This window comes from Dermacentor albipictus, unplaced genomic scaffold (genome assembly GCF_038994185.2).
Source record: "Dermacentor albipictus isolate Rhodes 1998 colony unplaced genomic scaffold, USDA_Dalb.pri_finalv2 scaffold_19, whole genome shotgun sequence".
In the NCBI taxonomy this organism is placed as follows: Eukaryota; Metazoa; Arthropoda; class Arachnida; order Ixodida; family Ixodidae; genus Dermacentor; species Dermacentor albipictus.
The window spans coordinates 4,848,007-4,871,991 of NW_027225573.1; the positions used below are offsets into that span (position 1 = coordinate 4,848,007).

General features: G+C 43.8%; 1 long non-coding RNA gene across 11 annotated transcripts in view; it reads right to left on the reverse strand.

The window, feature by feature from the left end:
• LOC135901290 (uncharacterized) overlaps positions 1–23,985 on the reverse strand; it is a 49,527-nt gene that overhangs the window by 15,136 nt on the left and 10,406 nt on the right. For 7 of the 11 annotated variants that reach the window (XR_011509710.1, XR_011509707.1, XR_011509709.1 and 4 more), the window contains 2 exons: positions 10,558–10,619; positions 5,823–6,149 (listed from right to left, as the gene is read on the reverse strand). This is a non-coding gene — a long non-coding RNA (uncharacterized lncRNA). Of the gene's footprint in view, positions 1–5,822; positions 6,150–10,557; positions 10,620–11,618; positions 11,942–23,985 lie in introns of those variants that run through there. The other 4 variants (XR_011509706.1, XR_011509712.1, XR_011509703.1 and 1 more) reach the window with 2 other exon arrangements.

Consider the following 23,985-nt stretch of genomic DNA (forward strand, 5'->3'; position numbering starts at 1 on the left):
TGCTGTAATCCTTGAAACTGGTGCACTGGTCTTAGTGCAGCTTGGTAGCTCATAGTTTGTGAGGGGATTCGTAATGGCAGTGCTCCACCACGCCACAATGCAGCAGTCAACGCTGATGGTGTATCCACACGCCGGACGGCTCCGTGCAAATCTGTGCCGCGGACGCTTAATCCGCCGCCCGTCTTGCTGCGAAGCCCATCCAGACGACGGACGGACTGAGCATACGACCGCGCCGGAAAAATAAACATGGCGACACCACCCGAAGCGACTGCCGTCCGCCTCGAACCTGTCAAGTCGTCGTCGTCCACTGTGTGACCCGTAATTTTCAAACTGAGGCTTGTATTTGGTTTATATTTGTGCCCAGAAGCTTCGACAGCAATCTATTCGTGATGAGTGGGCACCGTTTCCGAAAGAGATACTCAGATTCTCTGCGTGTAGGCTTAGAGTGGCTGTATGGCTGAACATGGCCTCGACGATGTTGTGGTGGCCCGGGCGGATCTCAGTGGACGTAAGTTATTATGATTGCTTGTTTCTACTCACTCTAGATGGCGCCATCGGTGTAACAAAGACTTTGTCATACGTGTTTTTCACTCTGAATGAAAATGGCAATCGAAAGGAAACAACGGTTGGCCGCAATGGCTGTCGTTTTGTCCGAATTGGATGATGACGAGTGCTTGTTTCATCGAAAGAGGTCTTGTTACGCTCTCGTGTCCGCGTAATCGGTGAGAGCCATGTCCCACAACGCGGCGAACTGCTCCACGAGATGTAAGAACAAAGTTACCTCATCCACTCAGGTTCATTTCAGTCGCTCTTGTGCGAATCGCACGCTCGCGAACAGACACGAATGGTGTCAGCAGCGATGAAGCTGTTTCAGAAAGATCCCAAAGCCGCGCTTGTTGCCAGACTGTAGAGCATGCTAGGCTAAATCCGCAGCATTCGACTCCCAAAATCCGGATGCGAAAAATAGCACGGCATTTGTTGTCCGTGGGGGTCGCGGATGACGCGCGGACGGCACAAATTCGTGACGCGTAGTCACGTGATGCGCCGTCCGTTGTGTAGATCCACCATGAAGAGAGGAAATGCTAATCTTACCGACGCTGCACATTTATTTATTTATTTATTTATTTAGAAAACACCTTACAGGCCCTGTCGGGTATTGAGTAAGGGGGGCAATGTAACAAAGAACTGTTAAGTACAATGGAAACAACTCAAAAATAAACCTAAGACAACTGTACAGTGGCTGAACTAAAAACAAAACAAAGCACAGCATGATCAAGCATAGCAGATATATAAAAGGAAGGAGATTATGTAAAAAGCACGAACAGGCGTTCACGAAATATTTTACGATCAGTTATCGTGACGATATCATCGGGAAGACCATTCCAGTGGGATATGCCACGAGGTACAGCAGATAAATTGAAAGCAGTGGTTTTACCGAAAATGCGCTAGAAGCTAAAATGATTATGTAATCTTGAGGACGTACGGACGGGGGTTTCGAGGGGTAATATGCATGGCTTATCGGAATGAACATATTTGTGAAATAGACAGAGCAAAGCAATCTTCCGGCGGATGTCTAGGGGCTGTAAAGAAATATTGAGCTTGATCTGCGTTATACTTGACTTTCGATCAAAATTCCGAGTTATATGTCGGGCAGCTCTGTTCTGGATGCGTTCCAGCATGGTTATTGAATATTCTTGGTGTGGTGACCATACAGCTGATGCAAATTCTAATTGCGGGCGTACAAATGTCAGGTATGCTAATTTACGCACGTCAGCAGATGAATTTTGCAAGTTGCGCCTCAGAAAGCCAAGGGTTTTAGATGCAGTTGCGCAAATTGTAGTGATATGCGGAGACCAAGAAAGGTTACTAGTGAGGTTTACACAAGGTATTTGTAAGTAGTGGTACGTTACAGGTTCGTGTTATTTATGGTGTATGTAAATATGGAGCTAGTGCGCTTGCGTGAGAACGATATATTATTACATTTGTAAGGGTTAAGAGACATTTTCCATATATTACACCAGTCGGTAATAATGTGAAGGTCATGCTGCAAGGCAGTATGATCGTTAATAGAATTAATTTGTCGGTAAACAACGCAATCGTCGGCGAACAGTCGTATGCCGGAGGAAATGTTTGAAGGTAGGTCGTTAATAAATATTAGGAAAAGCAGAGGCCCTAACACACTCCCCTGTGGTACACCAGACGTGACCTCAGTGACAGGAGAAGGAGAAAAAGTTTCTAAGCCAAGAAAGGGTTAGTGAGTCGATACCTAGATGAGATATTTTAGAAATGAGCCAGCAATGGGCAACGCGATCAAATGCTTTTGAAAAGTCCAGGAAAATGGCGTCTATTTGTTGACTGTTGTTCATACTGCTATGTAGATCGGTGGTAAATTCTAGTAACTGTGTTTCACAAGATAGACCTTTCCTGAAGCCATGCTGTTTCTGAAAGAAAAAGTTATTTTTTTCTAGGTGCATGTAAATGTGCGAGGCGATTATGTGTTCAAATAGTTTGCATGACACAGATGTTAGCGATATTGGGCAATAGTTTTCAGGCCTATGTCTATCTCCAGTTTTAAAAATGGGGAAACCTTCGCAATCTTCCACTCAACGGGCAAGACACCAGACGACAAGGACTGCTTAAAGATATGATATAGGATGACACTTGAAGTAGATACTGTGTTTTTTAATAGCTTAGTGTTAATATTGTCAATACCACAAGCAGATGTGGTTTTAAGTCCGTTAATGAGGCTAACAATGCCTTCAGTTGAGATATTTATGGGTGCCATAAATGGGTAATCGTAATCCGGAACCACTGGAATATCGGAATGGTCTTCCCTTGTAAAAACAAAAGAAAAATATGCATTAAATAGTGATGAACATTCCCCGTCTGAAAGAGGTGGTTGTTTGTCGTCTAGCAGAGAAATATCAGAAGTGTGACCGGGTATTAACGGTTGCCAAAATTTTTGCGGATTAGTCTTCAGGAGAGAAGGTAAGTCGTGAGCGAAGTACTTGTCTTTAGAAGTGCGTAAGGCTAAAGTGTACTCACTAAGGAAATTTTTGTACTTGCTCCATGAGGACTCTCCCGATTTATAGCATTGCGGTACAGACGTTTTTTTTTTTTATTACGTAGTGTTCGAAGTTTTTTATTGAACCATGGTTTAGATTTGTCGTTCGCTGCCGAAACGTACGGAATATATTTGTCTTTGTAAAGTATCCAGTTTTCGTTAACGGAACGTTGGGAAAAAGACGGAAAGAATGAGTCACTGTTGATGAAAATGTAGTTAGCTTTGTTGTAATCCCGAATTTTTTTATGTTGGAACCCAGTGAATAACATGGGAATTCGGAGCGTCAGCTGAAGCAGCTTATGGTCACTGAAACCGTCAGAAATTAACACGGGACACACGGTTTCAGGTGCGGTAGTTAGTGCCAAATCTAAGAGGTTATTGTCACGGGTGGGTTGATTGATTACCTGAGAAAGATTTAAGTCCAAGGTTAATTCAATGAAATCGGTTGCGTGCTTGCACGACGATGACAAGCATGGCCAATTGATTTGGGGAAAATTGAAATCGCCAAGCAGATAAACATAACTACCGTATTTACTCACATAATGATCGCACTTTTTTTGTCAGAAAAATTGAAGCAAATTCAGGGGTGCGATCATTACGCGGGTTAAATTTCCCGGGGGAAAAAAAAATTTTTTTTTTCGTCCGCGTTTGCTGCGGGATGCGAGATTGCGGGTGCGGGACACCAAAACAAAAATGGCGGCTAGCGGAGCGAGCCGAACGCGATTTTTTTTTTTCTTCTCGTGAGTACATTACGTGCATTGAAACAGTTTCTTCCGTATTAGTGATGAATAATATCGTTAATATCGGCAAGTTTGCGGCAATAACGTAGCCATGTCCACTTTGAGGGGACAGAAATAGGTGGGCGCGCTTAGCTGCCAGTGACAGAAACACATGACGGGCATGCTGCGGAAACTGCGGCATCTGTCTTCACTACTTTCCGCTAATGGTGGGCGAATATCTTAGCTGTGTTACAAGCGTCGGCGTATGAATAGGGTACACTTTTAACGTATCAGAGTAAACGTGGCTACTATCATTGCCGCACGCGATTTGTTGCGTGCTCACGAGTGCAAAAGCAGATGAAAAGAATCGAAATGCGCCTTTACTGTTTTTGTTGACATCAGCCATTATAAAGCCAACCCATAATAAAGGCAAGTTTGGTTGTACCTCATTTTGTCATGGAAGTGCGGAAAGTGATGAAAGTAATGAAATGAGGCATCTACTTAAGAATGTTTAGTGCGTGCAGGCCGCTTGGCTTGTCTTGAAGAGTCGTTCGCGTAGCATTCGACAGGTGGTAAGCGCGATCATTATTCGCTAGACTTAGCACACGACATATCGCTGCGGCAAGTTCGGGGTGCGATCATTACGCGGGAAATAAAAAAAATCGAATTTTGACGACAAATTTTAGGGGTGCGATCATTACGCGAGTGCGATCATTATGCGAGTAAATACGGTAGTTGAACATTTCTGCATGGCAGTGACAATGCTTTCGCGTAGTTTATCAACAAATGGAAGGGACACTTCAGGTGGGCGGTAACAGACACCAACTAATATGTTTCCACAAATGGTTTGACAGGTAGCCCAGATAATCTCAAGTGATGATGAGGTGTCAACTTCATAAGAAGAAATCCTTTTATATATTGCAAGTAAGACACCACCGCCCTTTTTATCATTGTGGTCATGCCGATAAATGCTGAATATGTCACTTTCTATAAAAATTTCACTATCTGAAACATCGTGGTGTAGCCATGTTTCTGTTAGAGCTAGAACGTCGGGTTTGCTATCTTCTATAAAGGAACAAAATATATCGCGCTTATTTAGTATGCTGCGTATGTTAGTGTACGATATTGTGAGCAAACGAGATGATTCAGTAGAAGAGGGAAGTTTAGGGACCTGCGCCCCCGTAGATTTCTTTAGCTATCTGTTACATAATACGACGGTGTCTCTATCAACATCGTACATGTATTCCTTGTTGTTAATGCGCATCTTGTCAAGTGAAAGTTTGCAGGGTTTGTCCTGTGCTCTTGCATATTCTAACAGCTTTTTTCTTGCTAAGCGAGTGCTTGGCGCGAAATCCTCGCGGACAGATCAGCGGGAGCCTTTTAGCTTCCTTGCAGAAGCCAAAATATTCTGTTTGTCTTTAAATGTGACCAGCTTAGCGATTATTGGCCTGCATTTGTCATGAGCGAATCGACCAATTCTGTGCACTCGTTCAAACTGGTCGCTTGATAAAGTAAGCCCCAGCCTTTCAGCGCAGAGTTTGACGACGTTTTGCTCTGAAGTCGTCCAATCTTCACCGGACTCATCGCTGATGCCAAAAAACAGTAAATTTGATCTACGTAGTCTGTTTTCGGCGTCCTCGCACCTTGAAGCTATGGTTTTTAACTGGTGTGAAAATGACTGGATGCCGTCAGGTATGTCTGTCCCAAAGGTTTCACGTAGGCTAAGGGTGGACTTGAGAGTGGCGACTCTGTCCTTAAGGCATTTCACCTCAACGTCTGTGGCGTCCTGCTTCTCTTTTATCCCCTTAAGCTCCACCAAAATTGCAGTTTGGCCTGCTGCTATCCTGCGTACAATGTCTAAAACAGAATCTTCAGGTCCAGGATTAAGTTCGACATCCCCAGACAGCATCAACCGCAACAAGTCGCACAAAGCAGCAGAGTGCGCGTTTGACACTGTCATAGAGCTCAATCGGGCACGACACCGCTATTAGACAGCGATTATTGCACTTATAGCCACTGGTATTGTCCAGGTAACTAACCTGTAACAACAGAAGCGGGGAGCGTCCCATTGTCGTAGCGGCGTCGTGCCCAGCAGAGAGCAGTTGTGGCGGGCTTTTATATTGCGCGCCGGATCCGATGTTCATGCTGGTGCATTGCCCGCGTTGCCAGGTGATGATTCCGTCATCCGCCAAAGCTGGTGCCGCATGCCACGTAGGCGCTCCCTCGTTCTGCGGTAGATCGACGATACCATTGTTGACAGGGCTCGGCCAAGGGGACCACGCATGCGCGTCCAAGGTACGTGACACACCCATGGAGCCAAGTTCCAGAATGACGGGAGGCCGGCAGGTCAGCCCGAGCAGGAGGAACTGTTACAACAGAAGCGGTGAGCGTCCCATTGTCGTAGCGGCGTCGGCTCAACATGCTCAACAGGCCAATGAGAGTGCTGATACGCGAGCTTGAAGCTCGCCAGATCCATCTAACAATTTGTGCGTCGTACATGACAGCATAATCAACATTTAATCATCGATTTATTTCAACTACCATGTACGTCGACGTTGCTTCTTTAGTGCCGATATTTTGTTGACCCCCCCCCCCCCCCTTCTTCAAGGATACTTCTGACAGTGAAAAATAACACTGAATGTCCACATCAACAGGAACGGGCATAAGATGCAACCATTTGCGACCTTTTTAACAGAAGCTTGTATTGCCTCACTGGTGTCGGTGTTACCGTGCGAAAAAACCCAAGCTGCGCAAAAATAGAAATTGCTTATCAGGCTGCGGATTCGAACCACCGACCTCCGGATCGCGAGACCACCACGCTAACAGATTCAGCCACTGTCAGTTCATCAAACGCTGCCTTTAAGATGGGTAAGTAGAAGCAGCACAAGGCATGAGCCAATCACGGGCATCCCCTTCTTCCGGAGGAGGGAAAGGGTGTGTTCGCGTGTTTGCTCGCCCGACACCCGCAGTTTCCCACACCAGTTCAGGCCCAGCAGTCAGATGGGGAGGCCGCGTTTGGTCTGTTCTGCCAAAGAGCAGGCTGCATTGAAGGAATGGCAGTGGGAGCAGGCCACGTGTTGTGCGTTTGGCCAAAGAACAGGCAGTGTTTGATTGATGCCACCGGGAACTCATTCTAGATGGGGTCGACGTTGACGTGCCGCCCTCGCCGTGAGGCGTTACAAAGAGCCTCAGATCCCAAGCTTCGCTTGCACCCCGCTTCACAGCAGTGGAAGGGCAGTAACTTTTTTGGCCTCCATCCTTGTGTCATAGTCCAAGCATGCTCTTGCTAAATAGAATCATTCTTGGCAACTAAAGGTTAGTGTTTAAGTGCAATTAAAGCTCCTCATTGGAACAGTCTCCAGGACTTCAGAATTTCACAATAAGTAGAATACCATTTTGTTGGTAAGTACCACGGCAGAGATAGTGACCTATAGGTAGATACTGAAAGAGCCAGTATTCAGTAAAAACTTATAAATGTAAAAAAAATTTGGCCTAGTCTAATTTAGAGTAATTGGCAAAGATACCTGTTTTTGCAGTCTTATACTAGTGAAGGTTTAGCACTACAGGACTGTGCCAGTTCCATTCCAACTACATCTGCCCAATTGATGCCATTATAGATTAACATTACTGAATATATTCTGCAATCACATTATTTATTCATAAATTACACTTGCGCAGGTAACATGCATGTACTGTCAAGAAGAGTAGATATGAGAGATTATACAGCTCGCAACGCACTGCAAAAATGAAAGGTCACAAAGCAAATATGTTCTCGTTAAAGAAGCATAACATTATCTGCAATGTTGTTAGAACTTCAAAAATAAGTTTTTTGTTCAAAGGCACAACTAGTAAACAACTATAGTAAGAATTTCATTTAAAGTTGGAGAAATAGTACAACTCTTGGCATTCTGGGGAGTTAAAAAGAGTGGAATTAAGAAATCTCAACTTTGTCAAGTAGGAATGAAATGGAGGGCCCGCCCCATTTTGCAACTTTACTGTGGACCAGTGTATGCCAACATGGGAAGTAAGAAAAGAAATTTGGGTATTTCATGGTGCGTGTAGATCCATAGACTTTTGTTCCCAACGGTATCTTTTGATGACATGCCCAGGCTTTTTTTTCTCTAGTCACTTGTTGCACTTTAATGCGATAAAATCTACTTGAACCTCTTGTTGTCACAAGATCTGCAGGCGAGCTCGTTCCCTCAATCGGTTGCCACCACCCAGTCTCTACTCAACCATATCTTGTGAACAATATATACATCTTTTTTTTTTTGCCTCCTAGCATTTTGGGTGATATCCTGAGTGATGAAAACAAGCACTCCATAAAATTAGCAACATCTATCATTACAACAGATTCATAACAATAGTGCAGCCACTACATTGTTTTAGCTTTCCATACTAAATAAACTCACTGGGTCTGCGTTAGTGTGGGCAGGGGTAAGCTTGTACACGTAAGTTTTTGGTAACATTCATAACAAAGCAAACAAGCTTTCAGGACTATAAACCTTTGAGTCACATCAGCTACGTGGGAGCAAAATATACATTCAAAAAACAGGAAAAATAGGCACACTGTTATGTGCCACTAATCCTTTCCTAAAAAGCTGCAAGAATTTAGGCGGTTTTGATAGAACTATAGCATGGCACAAAACTGATGGTGCTGTGCATTTGGTCACTGCAAGCAGCTGTACATTGTTAACCTCTCTGGCCAATCATGTCTGCTGCAGAAGCATCCCTAGTATGTCTCCCAATTTCAAGATACTTGATTTAGTGCAGTATCACTCTTTGTTGACCTTTTTATCGGACTGACGCAGAAGTGGGAGCACTGTACACTGTTCACATTTTCTTTGTGCGCAAAAGATAAGTATGCGTTGCATTCACCACTAAGAGAATGTATTTAATGCTGTTCTTAAGTTTACAGCCTTACAGCACATGACACAGGTATTCATGACAAATCTGTGCATGTCATACAGACAGCTGAAACTTCAAATGAAACACCACTTTCCTCCCTCTTGAGAAAGCGCCACACCCAGCCAGAGTCAAGGCAACACAAACAAACAGTGCAATGCAAAACACAGTCTTAAAAGTGTCGCTCGCCATGATGCATTACTTCGGCAAATCGCCCAATTCAGGATGCGCAATGCCACGGTGGAAAATGTGCCACGCAACAAAACTGGATAAGAAAAAAAAAGCGGGTGGTGCTAGTCACGTGAACCCGATGTGGTTCTTCGGCTCAAGTATGTGACAAGGTGAGGAAAGAACGTCGCTCGCAGAGGCTACTCAAGGCAGAGGGAGAGTGTCTCTCTGTTGGCAGTTACGCTCACCTCATGGTGGTGTGGTAAGAGGGCATTCAATTTCTGCTGTCTCCTCTAATAACAAACCAGTTTAAAAGATTATTTCGATAAAGAAATGCCAGAAGTCTGAAGTCGTTACTCCAAACATTCATCGTGGATATGAAGTCTAATGCATGCGGAACTGTCGAAAGTGGTTCACTCATATTCTTCTCATCTACTTTCAAGAAATTTCACACTAAATTGATGTAGACCTCTGCATTGTCACAAACAGCAGGAAGCAACCTTGAAGTATGTTTTGAATTCCTCATTAATGCATGAAAAATCCAGGATGCAGCAGCCAAGTAACAGTCTACTACACATAACTCCATCTTCACCTCTGCGTTCAGGCAATGAAATGCAGTTTTTACCATAGCGAGCATGAGATGTTTACTTGGAGATGCAGCTCTTAGCCTGTCTACGTATGACTGTGATATTTAAAAAAGGTGCCAGTTATTTAAAACTATGTTATTAAAAAAACATCTTTCATGTTTGAAACATGCCTGGAGGCAATAATAACCAGCTTGAAAAGTAATTATGTCCCATGGCTGTATTCGGGTCTCAAGAAGCTTTAAATTGCAGTGTAAACTAATAGCGTCCTCGATCACCCGCACCGGGGCGCCTTGGTGCGCACTTTCATCCTCGATCACCGGAAGCACACCCCTGTTGGAGCGGTTTTCCATTGCCCCGTCTCACACCGAGAAAAATCGGCGGTGCGCCGGGGTGCAATCCCCCAGCAAGCACTGCGGGACGCGCGCGCGCACTGCCGACTGCAGAACCGTGGATGCTCTGGCCCGATAGCTGCGGTTGCAACGGAGTTAGCCAGTGGAGATGTCGGCAATGAGAAAGGAAGCGCTGCTAATTGCCGCAATCGATGAGCTTTTTTTTCAAGTTCTTCTGACAGCGAAGACGGCATGCTTATCAACCTCGTCCAAAAACAATGTGGTGAAGAGCGGCCGAAAGTGGACAGGTTCGTTGAAAGGGTCGTCAGGAACGGGTAGTCAGGATTAATTATAAGATCCATTGGTGTTTGCTTGCAACCAGGTATGTCAGAGCACGCAGTTTGACAAGGTTCGAGCGCTTGCCACAGATGCTCAGCACCTGCAAACAACAAAACGTGCGCGCGTGCGTGTTCGCGCACGTCTTGCGCGCCAGGGGCAAAAATAGCGCTGCATGCAAGCACCCTGCAATGGGTGCAGTTTTGTCCTCGATGTTGACCCTTTGCAGTGCGCCACCACAGCGGTGCAAGGCGCATCATTCTGGTTTCGGGGCAACCCCGGGGCAAGGTGATTGAGGACGCTATAAAACTTGCTAGGGGGCCTGATGTATAAGGCCCTCAAAAAAATAGGCCAAACAGGGGGCTAAATGTTTCTTCAATAGGATAGAAAGTTTTGCGCTGGAAAGTTAACACCAAATATAAATGAAAAATATATTACTTCAGACTTACCACCAGACTTTCACTATTCGAGTCTTGTTCTCCAAGGTGCATTGCCATTCCAACTTGTCCAGCTAGCGAGAAATGCAGTTCGTATTGCCTTCGCCAATGTGTTGCACATGCACATGTGATGAACTCTACAAACTGAGAGCAGCATTGAAGATAAACTGAGCAGCTGAAAGCGCACGCACTGTTGCTTCTACGCACAATATGGAAACTAAACAGCAGAGGTAAATTTCGTTAAAAGAACTGCGTAACACTTCATTCCCGTTCACATTGAAACATAAGTCGACTCTGAATATAAGACAACCCCCTACTTACAAGACATCGCATTACAGTCCCCCTTTATAATGGAAAACTACATGTTCTATAAAAAATTGGGCACTGAAAGCACCATGCCCCGCTCTGCTTCAATTGTTTCGCTTAAATCTTTTGTGTACCCAGCAGAAATTCTAGATTCTAAGCTTTTGTTTTTAAATGTAACAAACCTCGTCAAATTTGGTGCAGTGGTTGCCGAGAAAAACGAATACTCCGTTTACATGTATTTAGATTGGAACACCCGAGCTAAAACTTCCTCTTAAACGCGCCCGCCACGCGGAGGCATTGCCGAGCCCAAACCGAAGGAGCAGTACGGGATCCACATTTTTCTCTGCTGGAGGCACCGCCAAATTATACTGAACAAAGAAACGTTGCGTACCCTTAGTACACGTACAAATTTTCCTCTTTATAGCGACAATGTAGGGGACTGCGGCTTGCACTGGCAGTCGGCTTTACCTATGCGCCGCCAGTCTGGTTCCTCAGACGTGTAACGATTGCGACAGTGTACGCGGCGCAAAAAGCACCTGGGACTCCTGCAAGACCAGACAAAACCTTGCCTATGTGCATTATCTAACTCCTTCTCATTACCGTTAAACAAAACTCGAGAACGCAGTCAAGAATTTCGTATTGAGCTGAGAGTACGCTGCACAAGGTCTACTGAAAGACGGAACTTTTAACGACAGCTTCTAGGCTAACTTCCAAGATGCATCGATAAGTAACTGTTCAATAACTGTAGAATAAATACGTCCACTTGCCTGTCTGTTCACGCCAATACCGCAAGCACTTTTCAGAAGCACGAGACGGGCGCTGAACAGCGTCGAGACATTTCATTCGGCGAAATTAACCGCTTGCATTTCCAATGCAGCGAAAAATCAAGTGAACGATTAGAGTGTATTAACGACTTCGACGATGCAATCGGCCATTTTTGGGAAGCTTTAGGCATGGATCGGCTTGGCTATTAGCCCCGAGAACGAACACGAGCGGCGCTGCGAGCGCCGCTCGCGTGACGTCAGGGCACGGACTCGCGCCTGTCGTCTGCTACAGTTCGGGCGTTGTCCGGGCGCTTTCTGCGGTGTTTTCGTTTGTTCACCCTCGTTCTCTCTGCTTGTATACTTATGGTGGTCGTCTCAAATATATTTTTTACGACGTCTTTCTTTGCGAACATTTTATTCAAAGAGCTAAGTTCTTAGACAACAATGCAGCTCTCGAAGGCAACGCTACAGTGCCAGCCGAAGCGACGCAGACCAGCCCATTGCGGGTTTTTTCATACGCGGATAGACAATCACAAAAGCATAGCCTATAGGAATCCAGTTATGATACCATACCTGCCGCGGTGCAACAAGTATGTCACAAAGCTGGCTATATATGACTTCTACAGCAGTCACGTTGATTTTATTCCGCTAAAACAGGTTTGCTCACGACGAGTAGTTCATAGTATAATATCGAATTTTTTGCATTTCCTCACAGAAACGCTCGGCAGTAGCACGGGGACTTAACTAATACTGGAGCTTAGATTCTACACGCCTCACTTGCTTCTTTAACTGCTTGTCAACATTAGGCGGTTCTTCACATGTTTATTTTTTTTTTTAAGCGGTGGAAACTTGAAGTAAAGTTAATGAAGGCTTACAGCTATTTACAGAGTACAAATAGGAATGTACCAATATATATTCCCTTTTTCCGTGCTACACGTTCAACTCGCCTCTTTAGAGCGCGTTTGCTAATGATTAATAATGTATGTTATGTTCCTCTTTTTTTGTCTATGTTACCTAGTGTATATCATTTATTTATTTCAATGCCACAGTGTGTTTTGCATTGTTATTGTGGAAATATTTTTACTGTTCTTTCATATATTGTATAACTGCAATGTTTTATGGCCACTATATAAATGCAATTTATATGGCGCTTGATGTGTTACCCCATGCAGCCATATTGTACCTAAGGGGGTGAGGTTACCTCAAGCCACGTCTGTGCGGCTTTTTTCCCTCATCCACCTCCATCTACCACTCCTCTGTACATGTGTGTGTGTAAATGGAAATTAATAAATCAAATCAAATCAAACTCACTTGAGAAATTTACTGGTGCTTGTTGCTTGAGGAATATACATGACGAATCTGTTTGGCGAACTGACACAGGCTGCTCGGCCCAATTTTTTTTAGTGAAGCATGCCTGCTGGACCGCATAGCTGCAGCCAGAAAGACGTCGAAGCGTCAATGACTAGTAGTATGGGACATATTCAAGATATCGAAATTCCCCCCGGTGGAGGGTCAGAAATCAAGTGAAAGTATATGCAAGGCTTGTGGTGCTTTCTTTATGAATGTTTGCGATTGGATTGGAGCAAACTTAATTTAGCCTTAATTTATGTACCGACGAAGCGAATTGTTATCTGTTTGTATAATTAAATAACGCTGGATCGAGACATTGTGAGACAGAAGGTGCTTGAATTTTCCTTTTGTAGGCAATCTAAGCTGCGGTGTAGTAGCTCGAGAATACTTTAGCCATTCTAGTTGGCGCTGTAAAAAAATGCTTTATGGTTTTAATTCGAAGTTGTAGTGAACTGATGGGTTTCGCGAACATAGCGTGCCTCGCCATACGGACAGTCGATTGCTACCGTTACGTGATCAGGGGTGTGCCATATTGTCGATAAAGGCTACTGAGGGCCACTATGAAACATTTCGTCACTTTCAATTGAGTGGCTCTCGATCTTAACAACGAAACTTATCTCTCAGGTGATTGCTACTATGGTGTTTGTGAATTAACTATGTAAATACTCTACATGACGCGCCGTCGTGTTAGCAGCCATGAGCAATTCGTTTTTTGGAGGCCTGTTTCAGAGGGGGATGAAAGTAGCAGCAAACTTTTTCATAAGAAATGCGCGCCTAACTATTTTTTTACGCAACAATGAATGGCCATATTTGAATAGAACAACACACCAGAGTAATAGGAATCGTGATGACAGCTTCGCTTGGCAGTGTCTTTCTAACATCGGATAACATGTTGACGCCAATTACCAAATTTTTCTTATCTCATAGCTAAATACTAAATGATTGTTAAGTGTTTAGCGAAGCATCATACACAACTTCGCGCGTTGAATTTGCAGATATTCTTTTTTTAGTCAAAATTTACCGATACACACGGCGCATATATGCATTGCAAAACCTAGTAGACCCCTTTAACGCTACTTAGCTTGCGATATCCAAGCCGCAAAGTTTCTCGACTCACACGCCTTTGAAGAGGAAACTGTGGTTAAGGTATGGCAGCTGAAAGAAGCCGACGTATTCTTCAATACGTACGGCTCGAGCCACCCATATCTCAAGCATACACGAAGGGAACGAGCGCGCGCGGCAGCCGAGCGAGCCGGAGCGAGCGGCGTCTTGGCCGTGACGTCACTCGCGAGAGGGCGCCACTCCTAATTCTCGCCGCTAATAGATGCGCACAATCTTTGGAAGCAACTTTCTTCTTCTTTTTTTTTTGTTGCCAGACAAAAATCGCTGTGTTAAACTTTTTTTTTTTTTTACAGAGAAGATATGTTTATATTAAGGGTATGGTGGCTAGCATACACTCTTACGCATAATTACACCCTCTTGCCACACAACGATAATCGTCATCTGCTTGTCCGCATTTCCTTTCTTTAACGCGGCGAGTCCGGTACTTTCCAGTAACGAACGGCATGCGCATTATCATTCCCGACAGGAAAGTAACAGGCAATGCTATCATGCTGATAACGCGTGTGCCGTTCGTTACTGTAAACGCCGCCAGAAGTGAGGAACAATTCCCTGTGTCTTGAATGACGCTTGTACAGTTATCAGTCAAACCGCCTAATGTTGCCACTTCTCTGCTGTGCTTATGTGGGCTTTTTTCTAACCTTTCACAGTGGGTGCAGCATGTCCAGAACCACAGCGTCCTGCGGTCTATCCTGTTGCACGGGACTGGTGGCCACGCATCGTTACACAACTTCCCAAATAACAATAAGAGTCAGTTTGGCACTTAGTAGAGCAGTATACGAGGGATAAAAAAAAAATGTGATTGTTCCGCAAATATGTTCCGCAAATATATATTTCTCTATCATTCTTCTAGAGGTAATTCAAAAAACGAAACTATAGTCGGATGCAACTTAAGTATGCAGCGAAGCCCCGCCCACGGCCTCATAACCGCCAGCCACTGTTCCTCTGCGAGGCTGCAAATAATTCATACTTCAAACTTTTCCTGTTAGGCAAATAAGGCGGTGACCACAAAAATAAAATTATTAGCGCAAAATTTTATACATTTTCCCTCCCTTATTAAAGTATAATGGCGAAAGTCGAATTCTTTTCAAACTGAAAATTATAAAATGCTTGCTTTGCTGCAACTATTTGTTTTCAAGTTTCAGTGCAGTTGGCAGTGAAGTTCCATGAGTAAAACGGGTTCAGCAGTGAAATGAACTGTACCGCAGACTTTTGAAGAGTGAAATGCTCAGACTCCATACACTTTGTCCATGCCTGTTGCACACCTCACTGCTTCCGCCGATGAAAAGGCTCTTCAAGAACAGCAGACTCTCCGGATCTATCAAGTAGGATGCATTGTTGAAAAGGCCACATGACGATGATTTTGTTTGCTTTTGTGATTGGCTGGCTAAGCAACACAACCCCACGCGGTTCACGTGCCATGCTTGCTATGTATTCTACTATAGAAATCTTTAATTTACATTTTCACTTGTTTACTTGTTCTTGGTAGAGTTCTTCCTGCAGTTCTTTCCAGCGTGAGTCCATTTGATGTGGTTCCTTGTTTGCCATGTAAAGGAGAGGTGCATCTCACAGGCCTTATGTGTCTTTATGGTGAATGGTGGGCATTATTCATATTTGTATAATAAAGGTACCCTTCCCCTAATTTGCATAGGAAGGAGACCTAAGGTTGCCCCCCCCTCGAAAAAAATTACAGCGTACGCGCCTGCCCTGTTGCCATTGATGAAACGACACAGAGGAATGCATAGAGCAAACTTTAGAGTCGGAAGGCTCGCATCGATGTCACTGGTTGTCCTTTCCCATTGTGCACCATTAAAAGCACTCATTGGAGTTAAAACAATGTTTGACTAGTTGCTAACATATTTCATAGTTTCCTTCCAGCGCAGACCCTCACTCCAGAATGCTGCAGGTCACACTGAACATTAATTTCCAAGTTTCAGTGCACTTCCTGAACCACCCCCACTGCCAGATCCATCGACAGTAATTTTGGGTAGTTATTCCCATAAAACTTCTGGGTTCCTTGCCTTGGCACTCAACCTCAGTACACTGTAGCTACTAGTATAGGTGAGAAAATTATGCCGTATAAACAGAATGAAAGGCAATTTCCTAAACATGCAAAAGCATGCAAGTTCCTTCAACGCGCAAAAAGCATGGATAGCAGGCATATTTCTAATTTAGTGTGTTCACTGTGTGAAAGCTTACATTTACATATATGGAAGCATAGAACGAATGTTTCAAAGCATTAATTACATCCTTGAGCTTAATAATTAACATTAAAAATTCCGTATAATTTGGGCAATTTAATCTTACACATAAAACCAATTCATTCAGTTTTGCAGACACTAAGTGGGATCACAAGTTTCACTATGTCTTTTGGAAGAACGACACAGGAACATGTTTTCTGCTGCAAAATGTTTTCCTGTAAAACATCTAATTGGGAAGAAAAGCATTCTAAAACAATACAAGGTTTTCAACTTACTTATCCCAAATGAAATATGCAGTAATCTTTGCCAGTCTGTCTTTTATAGTTCTTTTAACAAAGAAATTATTGCCATGTGATGCTTTGTGCACTACACACAAAATTCAGTGAATGACAATGCCATTCATGCTTAAAATAAAAAAGAACACTGCTTCCCCAAGTGTTGCTAGCGGCTACTTCCTAATATAGGTTATAGGCACTCAAAGTTCAAAATTTTCAAGTGGAAATGAGAGTGAAGAAAGGCAAATAAGGAGGTTAAAGTGAAAACACTGTATTAGGCACACCTGCAACTAATAGACGATGCAACTAATAGAGAAGAAAACTCAACTAACAACTCCATGGAGGTAATAGCAGAAGTGTCAAAGTATGGAAGAAAATAAACGAAGCACTAAATCGGAAGTCAGTCGATACACAAACAAATACGTTGAACATTGATTGCACTTTTGTAGGTGGTACAGAACTTGCAGACCATTTTAACAATTTTTTTGTTAAAGTAGGATGCATAGATCACGACATTCAAGATACAATGCATGCCACTTCATTAAGAGAATCTTTATTCCTAAAGCCTACTAGCATCCCTGAGATGATTACAACATTTCCATCCTTGAAGAATAGCCATAGTCGATACGTCGATGATTTAGAAATTAGGCCAATTAAGTACGTCGTAGACTTACTTGCAACTGCAGTAATGCACATTTTTAATATTTTCCTGTCAACCGGAGTTTTCCTGCGTAATATGCAGGTAGCGAGAGTAATAGTTCACAAAGGAGGTGACAAAAATAATATGGGCAATTATCGGCCAGTATCTATACTTCCTGTGCTATCAAAGGGACTCGAAAAAATTTTTAACTTTCATATTGATAATTTTTCGCAAAAACATAGCCTGCTAACCGACTGTCAACACGGGTTTAAGAAAAAGCGGTCTACGGAAACTGCTTTAAGTATACAGAAGAAGCTTATTCTAGAGAACACTGAAAAAAATTTTCTGACTTTAGGGTTATACGTAGACTTCAGCAAAGCCTTTGATAGGGTCAACCAGAAATTGCTGCTGATAAAGCTGGAAAAATATGGCTTCCGAGGAATAACACTTGAACTTATCTGATCTTATTTAGAAAGCCGACGTCAGTTTGCTGAAATTAATGAGAACAGATCGCAGATAAAATCTTTGAGAGCGGGTGTGCCCCAAGGTAGCATTCTTGGCCTGATACTTTTCCTGTATTACATTAGTGATATTGTACAAGTGAGCGATATGTGTAAATTTGTCACATATGCAGATGATTGCTCTGTTTTCTTTACAGGTAAAGATTTAAAAGAAATAACACCTATAGCAAGCTCCGTTTGTTATGGACTTCGAGCATGGTCTAAGGCAAACGGCCTCATCCTCAATGAAACCAAAACAAAATGCGTTGTTTTTCATGCTCTGGGAAGTTCTACTACATTGCCAGATAATATTGTGTGGGGTCTGTATAAAATTAACATTACGTCATCCATAAAAACCCTAGGCATAATACTCACAGAGCATATGTCCTGGAATGAACACGTTAGTCATATTTGCTCAAAGGTATGAAAAGTTGTAGGTGTGTTAAATTGCAATTGAAGTGCATTACCTTTTCAAGTTAAGCGTCTCATTTATCATGCTCTTCTCCATCCACACCTCAGTTACTGTTCACTTATATAGGGTAACACTACAGCGCAAAATATTCAAATGCTGGAAATACTTCATGAGAAAGCAATTCGGGTGATAGCGAACGTTTGTTTTTTCGAGCATACGCAAGAGCTTTTCCAACAAAACAGAATAATCAGAGCCCGTGACATATATAAATTCAAAACATTACTAAGCTATAGAAATACTATGCTGGGAAAACTCGATTCATTCCTAGCCCCGGCAACTCTACAACAAAATAGAAGTGCATATTCATATCGTCACCAGGCACCATGGCAGATCCCTTTTTCACATACTAAATATGGCTGCCAATGCCTTAAACATACACTACCTTCCCTACTTAACTATTTTAACCAACATGTTGATGTGTTATCTCTAAACATAACTAAAATATTGGATTTGTTCTTATAAATGTGTATTGTCAACTGCTCCAACAGTTCCGTAGAACTTGTCATATATTCTCATTTTGTTTATACGTTCACACTAGTAACTACTATTCCTAGAATCCAGGTTTCCACTGCAGTGATTGTGCCCGAACCACGTGGCAGGGTTTCGTGTCGTGAACTGGATGCTGCAAAGGGCGTCTTCACGTTTGTTAAAATTCAAGGATGTGACGACGCCCTGGGCTACATTGCCGAGATGTCTGTCGCGAAAGCAGCAGCCTATATGCAGATTTTTCTTTTTTTATGTTTTTTAACATAGATGCACATATATATTTGCAAGTATGTAAAATAATTTATTAAAAAAAAGAACGTTTCCTGATGGTAACTTGTGTTTATTGTAAACTTCTGTGAAATTTGTTATATATATATATGTATGTGTGTGTATGTATATGTGTATATATGTATACATATATTGTTTTTGCATTCTTATTTATTTATTTATTTTACAATACTGCAGGCCATCGTCGGGCCCATGCAGGAGTGGTTACAACATGGAATACAGTACAAAAAAAAAGAATAAACTTAAACTAGTGTATCCAAAACAAAGAGCATTAGCACACACAAAAATGAACATACTCAATAAATATATACACTGTTTAAATGAGCCGTCCGGGAAGCAGGCGAAACAGCGTTTACCATAAGAATGCATCTACAGAGGCTGCATATGAAATACAGGCAATATCACCATTCGAATTCCAGATTCTCAATACTGTCAATAATTGCGTTGGCAGATGGGCAATTTACGGCTCTAGAGGGTACTATGTTCCAATGGGAAATGGCGTGTGGGAATAAAGAGTACTTGCGAGTGTTATTATGGCTGGGATGGTGTCGTATTGATTTATTATGGTTGGTTCAGGCAGAAAGTCTGAATGGCGCTTGAATGTATGTTGCTTGTGGTACTCAATAGGAGCCGTGATAAAGTAAGCATAGAAATTTTAATCTGGAAATCATTCTACGTTGAGCCAGTGATTGAACGTTAGCCTTGACGCGCAGGTTTGTAATGCTCGTTTGACGTGAATATTGTGAATATATAAATCTCAATACTAAGTTCTGTATGCGTTCTAGTTTCTCGGTTAAATACTTCTGGTGTGGGGCCCAAATAATGTCAGCATACTCTAAAGAGGGTCTAATGAGGGTTCTGTGTGCATTTAACACTAGGAGGTGTGTTTCTAACTTTTCTTCTCAAGAAATGTAGTTTACCTAGGGCCTTGTCATACACATTATTTATATGAGTTTCCCAATCTAATTTCATTGTAGGAGTGACCCCGAGATATGTGACCTCCTCGTATTTTCTTAGTGATATATTGTTTATTGTGTATGTAAACTGAAGCGCATTTTTCTTGTGAGTGAAGGAGATACTGGTAGTTTTTGATGCATTCAGTTTCATCCCCCTGTAAGGGGGGTTTATTCGGCTCGTAGAGCAGCAGCGACAAACTCAGCACCAGCAGGTAGGGCGCAGCCAGCGAACGAACTGGGTACGTGCCACGCGGTGGCAACGGGGCTTTTCAGCCTGCCGATCTTCTTCGTCACAATCACCCCCGGAATTGAAGAGTAGCCATCCTGGCGACCTAGGAAGAGGTGGGCGGATCGTAATACTGCTTCAGCCGGTCAATGTGCACAGTCTCTCGCCCCCGACGACGCAGATCGGAAGATGGCTATACGGGTTCGACCACGTAGTTCATTGGTGATGTTTGTGCAACTACGCAGTAGGGCCCGTGGTACTTCGGGAGGAGCTTGGACGAAAAGCCAGGAGCAGCAACAGGCGGGACCCAAAGCCACACGAGTGAGTCGACGGGGAAGGGGTGAGGGGGAGGATTGAGGTCATGGCATTCTTTTTGGCGGCACTGTTGAGCAGACGTCAACGAACGGGCTAGTTGGTGGCATTTCTCGGCGTGCTGAGCAACCGTAGAAACAGGTGAGCATTCAGCAGGGTCCGGCCGGTACGGGAGAACCGTATCAATGGTGCTGGAGGGATGGCGGCCGGCCGTAAAGCAGAAAAAATGGTGAGAATCCGGTGGTGGCTTGAGAGGCAGTGTTATATGCGTAAGTGACGAACGGAAGTACAAGGTCCCAGTTGGAGTGGTCAGATGCAACATAAATTGATAGCATGTCACCAAGAGTTCTGTTGAATCGTTCTGTTAAGCCATTGGTCTGTGGATGATAAGCAGTAGTAGTGCGGTGAATAATTTGGCATTCAGATAAGAGTGACTGCAGGACATCTGAGAGGAATACGCAGCCCCGATCGCTCAACAGTTCACATGGTGTGCCATGGCGGAGAACGAAGTTGTTTATAATGAACGAGGCGATGTTTTTTGCTGATGCGGCAGGCAAGGCGGCGGTTTCAGCATACCGTGTCAAATGATCCACGGCGACAACAATCCATCAGTTGCCCGCGCCAGTAGATGGAAGAGGCCCATAGATATCAATGCCGACACGGTCAAATGGCTGAGCTGGGCAGGGAAGTGGTTGGAGAGATGCGGTGGAGAGATGCGGTGGAGAGATGCGGGACACATTGGCATTGCTGGCAGGCAATGCAGGAGCGTAAATATTTGTGGACGAAGGTGTACATCCCTCGCTAATAATATTGTAGGCAAAGCCGTGTGCAAGTTTTTGACACTCCGCCGTGACCACACTGTGGGTCAGAATGAAAAGCGGAGCAGAACTCTTGTCGTAGGTGGCGAGGTACTACTAAAAGCCATTTGCGGCCGTCATTGTGGTAGTTGCGGCGGTATAAAAGTCCATCCTGGATTGTGAAATGCTGCACCTGTCGGCGTAGCACTCGAGGTGCCGAAGTTGCCGGAGGATTTGACAAAAAGTCGAACACCATGACGATCCATGGGTCTTTTTGTTGCTCCGATGCCATGTCCAGGATGTCAAGTGGTGAGATGTCATGTCTGTCGGTAGAAGTGCTGCTGTCTGAAGTCACTGGGGAGCGCGAGAGGGCATCGGCGTCAGCGTGTTTGCGTCCAGAGCGATAAACGACACGGATATCATATTCCTGGATTCGGAGGGCCCACCAAGCGAGGCGGCCCGATGGGTCTTTTAGGTTGGACAACCAGCTAAGAGTGTGATAATCCGTCACCACATCAAAGCATCGACCGTAGACATATGGACGAAATTTTTGAAGAGCCCATACGATAGCCAGGCACTCTTTTTCTGTTACTGAGGAATTGGCCTCAGGTTTCGTGAGGGCACGACTGGCATAGGTGACTACGTATTCGGCATTAGTGTTCTTGCGTTGTGCGAGCACGGCACCAAGGCCGACACCACTGGCGTCAGCGTGAAGTTCTGTAGGTGCGCTGCGATCAAAATGCCACAAGATTGGCGGAGACGTGAGTAGGTGATTGTGACGAAGAAGATCGGCAGGCTGAAAAGCCCCGTTGCCATCGCGTGGCACGTACCCAGCACCTCCACCAATTGTAAAGGGGGTTTATTCGGCTCGTAGAGCAGCAGCGACAAACTCAGCACCAGCAGGTAGGGCGCAGCCAGCGAACGAACTGGGTACGTGCCATGCGATGGCAACGGGACTTTTCAGCCTGCCGATCTTCTTCGTCACACCACAAATGTTGCACCAATTTTGTACAGCAGCTAACGAATCATTTAGTTTTACCTGATCCTCTCTGGTATTTGTAGCCAGGCCAGCAGCTGGGCGAACAACAACTTTATTGCGGTTGCGCAAGTTACATATATAGTGAAGCCTACGTGACGTAACAGATCACGGGATCACTGGTGCGTCCCCAAATTCACGGTTCTTCGCTAACACACGCAGTTCTGTTAGCCACTCGTTAAACATCTCGCCTTCTTTTTGGTTCCTTGAACCGAAACGGAATTCTTGGAATGTTAAGTTCGTTGCAGGCTTGTAATGATCCTCAAATTTCTTAATCAGAACTTCAACGTCATTCCTGTCTTCCGCTTCATCGAACTTGAAGGTACTATACGACTTCCTAGCCTCTTCGCCTATGGTAACTAGCAACGTGGCTGCTTGAACGTCTTTTGGCTGCTTGTTCAATTGCGTAACAATGGAAAACAGCAGAAACTCACTTTTCCAAGTTTTCCAGGCAATCCAAGGGTCGTGCGACGGATCCATAGGCTTCGGGGGCGGTAGTAGCGCGGACGCCATCGACATATGGGCTGGGTTTCGCTGCCACCGCTGCTACCATGTAGCCAGGCCAGCAGTTGGGTGAGCAACAACCTTATTGCGGTTGCGCAAGTTACATATATAGTGAAGCCTACGTGACGTAACAGATCACGGGATTACTGGTGCACCGTGATGACTGCAGATTCAGCCGTGCTACAGTATTCACTGTTGTGTACACTACACGTTAATCGGCGAATAGGCGCATTTGAATAGGCGGCTGAACGCATGAACGAATATCATTGATGTAGATCAGAAATAGGAGGGGCGCAAGAACCGAGCGTTGCGGAACACCAGAAAAAAAACGTTGATGTAATCAGATGTAATATCATTCACAGCTACGCATTGCTTTCGGTTTTCGAGATAGTTCTTGATCCACGATACTGTTTTCTCGTGTACACCAATGGCAATTAGTTTAGTAATAAGATCTGGATGAGGAATAACATCAAAGGCCTTTGAAATATCTAAGAAAATGGCATCTATTTGGCTTCTGTTATTTATTGATGTAGCTACATCATGGGTTAACTCAGCTGAGTAATAGTACTTAGACTTGAACAGAATCCATGTTGCCGGCTGTATTGTAGGTTATTATTCTCCAAGTGCAATATTATGGCCTTATAAATAATATGTTCGAACAATTTACTGGATGTACATGTTAATGAAACAGGTCTATAGTTACGTCGAGTTTAGAGCCAGATTTGTGCACAGGTATTACTTTGGCCCTTCGCCAGTCATCAGGTATCACTGAAGTTTCCAAAGATCGCCTGTAAATTACGTGTAAGTATTTTGACGTCCAAACTGCATGTTTTTGCAAAAAAGCATTTGATATAAGATCAGAGCCACAGGGATTCTTTACATCCAGTTTTTGTAAGAGTAAAAAAATTCCTTTAGGTCAATATCTATTTCAGGCATTGGATTCTCGAACTGATACTGTGGAGAGGGACCGTTAAAGGTAGTTCTGTTAAATACAGATTGAAAAAATTCATTAAATTTGCTTGCTATGACGTCAGGCTGAACAACTGTCTCGTTCGAAACAGTAATCTGCGATACGGTGTGCCGCTCCCTCGATAGGTAGCGCCAGAATTTTTGTGGTTTATTCGTCAGGTAAGAAGGCAGAGTAACAGTGAAAAAACGCTCCTTGGCCATATGGATCTTATATTGTAGTAAGCGTATGAGATCTTGAA